Source organism: Phacochoerus africanus, chromosome 1 (assembly GCF_016906955.1).
Source record: "Phacochoerus africanus isolate WHEZ1 chromosome 1, ROS_Pafr_v1, whole genome shotgun sequence".
Lineage (NCBI taxonomy): Eukaryota > Metazoa > Chordata > Mammalia > Artiodactyla > Suidae > Phacochoerus > Phacochoerus africanus.
In genome coordinates this window covers 133,772,912-133,780,789 of record NC_062544.1, presented here as the reverse complement: position 1 = coordinate 133,780,789, position 7,878 = coordinate 133,772,912, and the positions used below count along the sequence as shown (strand labels likewise).

Sequence of the window (7,878 nt, the reverse complement as noted above, 5' to 3'; positions counted from 1 at the left end):
GCAGTCTGGCGGGGAAGGTTTGTTGGTGACTGTCCTGCCTACAGGTGGGCTGGGCGCTCATCATTTCAATGGCCAAAAAAATCACCTCCTGCTTAGGCTGTGTTTCAGCCTTTCCTTTGGACCATTCTGTTCCCTGTAGCTGAAAGATGATGAATCAGTACATTTGCTCATTGGGAACCTTAGTTTCCCTCCAGGGATGAGCTGGGTTAGGGACCGTGTAGCCCTGAGAGACCCTAAGAAGATCGTTCCAGCCCCACTTCCTACCAGCCTGCATCCTCCCTGACCCTTCCGTACAGTTCACCTGTTCCGGGTGCTCAGACCATTTACCTGGACGCTTTCCTCTCCATCTGCTGCTGGCAAACCATTCTCAGTTTCCATATCCTGGAGAGTTCTCTTAAGAACCCAGTCTCATGCTCACTTGAGCAGTGCATGTACTGAATTTGGAGCAATACAGAGAAGATTAGCATGGCCCCCGCGCAAGGATGACACACAAATTTGTGAGGCGTTCCATAGTTTTAAAAAAGAATACATAAATAAATAAAAAGAACCCAGTCTCTGGGGAGTTCCCAGTGTGGTGCAATCAGTTAGAAATCCAACTGCAACTGTTTGGGTTGCTGCCTAGGCGAGGGTTCGATTCTCAGCTGGGTGCAGCGGCTTAGAATCTGCCTTTGCCCAGCTTCAGCTGGGATCCGATCCCTGGCTTGGAAACTTTCATATGCTGCAGGTGCAGCCATTAAAACAAAAAAAAGCCAGTCTGGACCGCCCATTTGCCATTCATCCTCACTCCCTCTTTCCTGGCTGTATTTTCAGCCCCACCAGTGGACAAGTTCCTGGGGTGGGGAAGCCCAATAAAGATGTGGGAATTGATTGAGGGGAAAGGCTTCCAAGGGCAGGAAGCATGCCGGATCCTGGTCTGTTTCCCCTGGATGAAGTTGGAAAGTTGAGATATTCTGTAAGAACTTGTCACTGTACTGAATTAACAGGAGCACGAGTTGGTGTGGAGTTCTGCTGTCAAAAGGCCTTTTATATTCCGATGCCCAGAAGCAGCCAAGAAATAGACGGCTGGGCATGGTGCCAACCTCACCACTGAGCGAATGGAGGCCCAGATTGGAGAGCAGGCCTGGGCCCTGGCGACTGAACTGAAGTTCTCCTCTGTGGGTCTCTTCAGCCCTCCACACACTGAGGTCCTCATCTGAGCAATGAGCAAGGTACCCTGGGGGGGCTTTATAGACCCCCTCTTTGAGACTGATCTCTAATGTAAGGTTTATCAGGTACAATAAAGACTTACTGAACCACCAGGAGTGGGGGTTCATCACCTTCTGCCCATCTTCTTCTTGGCCTGGATCATTGGAGATGGAATCACCAAATTTTAAACCACCCCGTCACCTTCCCATTTCTCTAACCTAAACCTGGACTGTGCCAAGAGTGGTCCCTGGCCCAGCAGCATTGGCATTCCCAGGAGCAGGGGAGAAATGTAAATTCTTGGTCCCCACACCAGGCTGAAAATATCAGCATTTGCTGCCCTCCAGGATCCCAAGTGTTGCCAATGTACATTAAATGTTGAGAAATGATTCTCCGGTTTCTCTTGCATTGTCCTAGGCTAAGATGAAGGGCAGGTTGAGCAGACAGCCTCCTTGGATCTCTCTGGAAGTTCTCCACAGCATCAGGTTTAGGATGCAGCCTGAGTGTGTATGAGGTGGGGGATAACCCATGCCTACAGGGGTTTCTTTGCCTGAGGGAAGTTCAGTATTCTCTGCTCAACCCAGTGATTATCCGTCCTAGGTGTACATTGGAATTACCTGGTGAGGAATTCCCACTGTGGTGCAATGGGATCGGTGGTGTCTCTGCATCACCAGGCACAGGTTTAATCCCCAGCCTGGCACAGTGGGTTAAAGGATCTGGCATTGCCACAGCTGCAGTGCAGATTGCAACTGTGGCTCAGATCTGATTCCTAGCCCGGGAACTCCATATGCGGCGGGGGGGGGGGGGGGGGGTGTAATTAACTACTTTGGTTTTCAGAGATACTGAAACTATGAATACAATCATAATAATCCCATTCAATTGGGTGAAGGTTGAGCCCAGGTGCTTTCCTGGCGATTCTAATGTACAAGCAGGTTTCACAATCACTGCCTCAATCAGTGGTTCTCAGAATGTGGTCCAGAGACCAGTAGCACCAGCAAGATCTGGGAACTTGTCAGAAATGCACATATGAGGCGGTCTACCTCCCAAATCTAACCAAGTCAGAAGTCCTTTAAACGGGCCCAGTTATCTGTGTTTTAATTAGTTCTCTTAGTTACAAGACTGGCTTATGTCATTTGAGGACCCCAGTGCCAAATGAAAACATAGAGCCCTTGTTCAGAAATTATTAAGAATTTCAAGATGGTGACAGCATAGCACTGAGCCCACATGGTATCTCCTAAGCATGGGGTGCTGTGTGACTGCCCAGGACATACACCCATGAACCTGGCTCTGCATCCAACTGACTTTGGTGTCCACTGAAGTCTGAGAACCACTAGTCCCCCAAGTCTGCTTTTTGACATGGCCCAGAGGTGACTCTCAAGACTTGTAAGCCACTGACCCTGAGATGACAGTAATAATAATGTCATTCAGTGGTCATCTGTGATGTACCAGGCACTGGGCTTGCCACTTCCCATGCATTATTTTCATTCCAGTCTGACAACAACCCCAGGAGAAGGATTCTATTACCTTCATTCGCATTGTGCAGGTGGGGAAACTGAGCACCAAGGCCATCGGTCCTTCGTATGTTGCATATTTTGAATATCAACCACCTGCCCCCTTTCTCAACCTACTTCCCGCCACAGTAATTATCAGCCCTGAGACCCTCCTTGTTCCTAACTCCATGCATGGGTGAGGACTTTGGGGAATAGTAGAACCTGCAGGATCTCTAACAAGGGGCTAGGCTCTGACAAGAGAAAAGGGATTATAACCATAGTTTTGGGGAGTTCCTGTTGTGGCTCAGTGGATTAAGAACACGACATAGTGCTTGTGAGAATGCAGGTTCAATCCCTGGCCTCACTCAGTAGGATAAGGATCTGGTATTCCCGTGGCTGTGGTGCAGACCAGCAGCTGCAACTCACATTCGACCCCTAGCCTGGAAACTTCCATGTGCCACAGGTACAGCAGTAAAAAGAAAAAATATATATAAAATCACAGGTTTTCTACTTATCATTTTGCTAGCGAGGAACTAAAGGCTCAGACAAGGGAAATAGCTAGCAAGTGACAAGAGTTAGGATTTGAATCTAGGAACTTCCAATCTCAAATGTTTTCCATCCTTCCAGGCTGCCCTGGTCTAAACACTCATTTACAGGATGGATAACTTCCCTCTTCTTATAGTTTGAAGAGGAGAAAAGAAGCAAAAGGCCAAGGAAAGAAATTCAAGTCTCCAAGGGGCTAGAAAAAGAGTCAAGGGGGATGTAAATTACCCTAAAAGAGGGAAGCTAAAGTGAAATTAACCTGGTATTCAGACTGTGCTTAGGTGCCTATCAGCTGAGTCTCCTTGAGAAAATGACTCCACCTCTCTGATTCTGATTCCTCCACTATAAGGTGGCTATAATAACAATATCCACTTTTACTGGGTTGTTGTGAGGATTTAATGAGATGATGGTTTAAATGAGCTTAATATGACTTCTTAAAATGGCAGTAGGTGCTCAATAAAATGTTGCCATGGTTACTACTATGGAGGAGGACTTTGGTCCAGGCCAATGGGATTTGGAGTGAAAGTCTTGACTCTGCCCCTCTCTCTATTCCCCACTCTGCTCTGACTGCCTCCTTCACAGCGGAGTTGGGAAAATTGGAGCATTCAGGATGGAGCTGGGAGATTTGTAGCTTTGTTCCAACTCCTCCACCAAGTCATTTAGACCTCCCTCTCCTTCTGGGCCTTGGTTTCCTCATCTGACATTATTAACAGGTTGGAACCAGTGATCTGCAAGGCACCATGACGCCCTGCTTGACTCCTAGCATCATGGAATCCATTTGCAATTAAGTCCTATTCATTTGTTGCTGAGAACTTGGCTCCTTGAAAGACATTTGAGAAGAAGTCTGGGAAAGGAGAGGCTCAATGAGCACGTGAGCTTGAAGTCTAAGTCTGGACTCCCCCAGCTACTGACTGAAAGAAGGTTAGAAAAGAGGAAATCCCTCCATCTGTGTGCTGATTCTTGGGTTCCTGGCTTCCAAGTTTTCCTGGTGTTGCCATGGAGACCATCAGGCTCCCTGACCCTCCATGGGCCCCAGAACTGAATGCTGGTTGACATAAGTTGTGCTGCAGCTCAATGTTTTCCCATCTTCCTTCTGTATGTTGGGTTTTCCAGGATGCAGACTCTGAGACAGAGATTGGTGAGCAGGAGGAAACATCTGGTGAAGGGAAGAGAAGGAGGTGGGTTGGGTAGAGGGGGAAGTAGGGCTGCAGTGCAGTCATGAGGGAGGCCTCAGCCGACCCTGCATGGGATTCTCTGCTGGGAGCAACCTTCAGAGTCATCCGTGCTGGGGTGGGGGTGAAGGCTCAGGACTTCACACTCCTGTGTCAGTCAGGCATTGGTTGCGGTGCCCCCATGGAAGCAGGAGAGGCCTTGATGAGGAGGCATCAGACAAGGCCCTCCCTTTAGGATTCTGACCTCTGGGAACTATCTATGGCTGGTTCTCCTGGCAGCCAGGGGCTAAGGGCTAGGATGCTAGGAGTTCAAATAGCACTGTCATTCCTTCTTATGCCTAACTATACTGCTTAGGAAATATCTTTGATCTTAGCCTTTGCAAGTGCCAATTGGGTGGAGATGATACCATCTCTTAGTTTTTCAGCAATTTGATCTTTTCCTTTTGAAAATAGATCATGCTGAAGAGTCCCAGAGTTGGCCAAGAGGTCAAGGGAAGATGGAGTTACGAGGTGACCCTGTCCCAGTACAGATACTAAAAGCTATCAATTGCTGCTAACTGTGCTCTAGGTTTATGATGTCTCCAGTTTTCTTCACAGCCTTCAGCATATCTCATGCAACATTATGAGTCTGCTGAATCTATAGCACAGTATGGCTGAGAGCAGCCAAAATAAGGCTGCATGGTCCAGGGGAGACCAGAGAGGCCCATTCAAGGGGATCTGCTGCAAGTTCTTGAGTTTCCAAATCTTGAGAAACAACAAGAGCTTTGCTAATTAGTGTCCATAATGTAAGGAATGAGGATGTGTGTGTGCATGTGTGTGTGCACGTGCTGTGTAAATACTGAACTTTGGGAGTTCCTGCTGTGGCACAATGGGATCGGTGGCATTTCTGCAGTGCCAGGACACAGGTTCAATCCCCAGCCCAGCATAGTAGCTTAAGGATCCTGCATTGCCACAGCTGTGGCGTAGGTTGCAGGTGCAGCTGAGATCTGATATGTGGCCTGGGAACTCCATCTTCCTTGGGGCAGCCAAAAAAGAGAAAAAGAAAAAAAAACGGACCTTTGACTAGCTTCATAAATAATAGAAATGTGCTCCTTTTGATGAAATTAAAGGTATTCACCATATAAGGATTGGTTTAAATCTTTTAGGTGTACCTTATGTTTCACAAATGTTATGGGTTGATCTGTAGACTTGAAGAAAACCACTAGGCAAAATCACTAAATGCTCTCATGAACAAACCCCCTCATGCCAAGGGATGGTGGCAAGAAAATAGGTCATATGAATTGTTTTGGTGCTCACTTGTTAATAATTTAATAGTTGATAAACCTTCTTATGTGTGATCAAGAGCCCCTTTAAAATTCATACACAAACTTGTGCTTGGCAGTCCCAGCTCAGAGTATATCAGCCTTATTTCTGGCAGCTCTTTACATCCTGTGAAAGAACCTAGGAATGGTCCTTCCAACCCAGTTGTCTCCTGCCCATTTGGAGCAAGGCACTGGGCCAGTCACTGCATCATGTACTTCATTTAATGTCCACAGCACCCCTAGGGTGTCGGCACTATTGGTTTTTGTTTTTGTTTTTTAATTGCTTTTTTAGGGCCGAAGCCACAGCATATGGAAGTTCCCAGGCTAGAAGCTGAACTGGACTTACTGCTGCTGGCCTCTGCCATAGCCACAGCAATGCAGGATCCAAGCTTCATCTGTGACTGGCACCACAGCTCATGGCAAAACCAGATCCTTAACCCACTGAGCGAGGCCAGGGATGGAACCCGAATCCTCATGGATACTAGTTGGATTCATTACCTCTGAGCCACAATGGGAACTCCCTGGCCTTTTTTTTTTTTTTTTTTTGGCACTATTGTTTACATCCATTTTATTAGTGAGGAAACCAAACCTCAGAGTGATGTGAATACTCCCTGGAGGGTCTCACAGCCAAACAAACTGGGATTTGGACTCAGTCCTGTATGTTTCCCAAACCACGTCCTTCACTGTTTCATTCGACCTCCAAGAGGGCTTCCCAGGAAGGCAGGCAGGGAAATGAAATGGGCACAGCCCTTCTCGGCTGGTGGTTCTCTGTCCCCACACCTCTGCGGGCTAAAATGAGGAAAGAAGCTATATTTGTGCAGCTCTGAGAGGTCTCAGCCAGGCCCTGGGTCTTGAATATCACCAATATTTCACTTAACTTCACCAATGAGAGCTCATGCCTAATGTTCATCAGGCAGGTCAAAGGCCAATGTTTTTACCCCCCACCCCCACCGCAAACAAACAAAATTAAAACAAAACACACTTCTTACTCCTCGGCTGTGAATGCCTACATCTGGCCACTGCCCGGTCCTGAGCCATCTATGAACTGCCTAGCCAGGATCTTGTACCCCCTCAAGCTTTGCTTTCTTCATCCAAAATGGGAATCTTTCCATCTACAGATTTATGCTTGTGATGTATGTGTATGTTGAAGGAAGTATAAACCAGGGCACCAAAGCGATGGAACTCTTCACGAAACCTGGATTGAAATGCCTCGAGAGGAGGTGCTGCTACATCAGAAAGCTGAGGCCATGGAGTTCCCATCATGGCTTAGCGGTAACGAATCCAACTAGCACCCATGAGGATGAGGGTTTGATCCCTGGCCTCACTTAGTGGGGTAAGGATCCAGCATTGCCATGAGCTGTGGTGTAGTTCTCAGACGCAGTTCGGATCTGGCATTGCTGTGGCCGTGGTGTAGGCTGGCAGCTGTAACTCCAACTCAGCCTCTGCCCTGGGAACTTCCATATGCTGTGGCTGCGTCCCTAAAAAAAAAAAATGCTGAGGCCAGGCTGTCTGGTAGTCTGGTGGGAAGAGAAAGGATTCTGGAATCAGCACATCCTGGTATAGAGGGGGCAGCCCCCGTGCACCCCTGTGGCACTTGCCATTGCTATGTGCACACACCTCTGTGGGGCTTTCCCTGGCTACAGGCCAGGCTGACCGTGTGGGGTTCTGGGGCCCCCAAGAGCAGCCCCCAACAAAGCCTCAGTTGCCCATAGAAATAACCTCCTCACTCACTCACTCTATTGGTTTCCTTCCCTTCTATTTGTCTTCCCCATTTCCTACCAGTGCTCCCAGGACCACCTGCCCAGTGGACTATTTTCACTCAGATATTTTTTCAGAGTCAGCTTCCTTGGGAACCAAGATCCCTGGTTCTCATCCCTCCTCAGCCCTGAGTGGCCATAGGTGTTTACACACTTCCCTCCAGTCACTGGAACCTCAGCATCCTCACCAGGACTAGGAAGATGGTAAAAGTAGAATATATCTCACAAGAGAGTTAGGAAGGTTCCAGAAAATAGTCTGTGTCACTAGTTCAGAACAGCAACTGGGGAGTTCCTATTGTGGCTCAGGGGGTTAAGAACAAGACATAGTCTCTGTGAGGATACGGGAGCCATTCCTGGCCTCACTCAGGGGGTTAAGGTTCTGGCATTACTGAAAGCTGGAGCGTAGGTCACAGATGTGGCTTGGATCTGGCAT

The 7,878-nt window shown here is 48.0% G+C and overlaps 1 non-coding gene across 1 annotated transcript; it reads left to right on the top strand.

Moving 5' to 3' along the window:
* Positions 1-414: 414 nt before the first annotated feature.
* LOC125113880 (U6 spliceosomal RNA) lies at positions 415-517 on the top strand. Its single transcript, XR_007131622.1, has one exon. It is a non-coding gene; the product is annotated as a U6 spliceosomal RNA (small nuclear RNA).
* Positions 518-7,878: the final 7,361 nt, after the last annotated feature.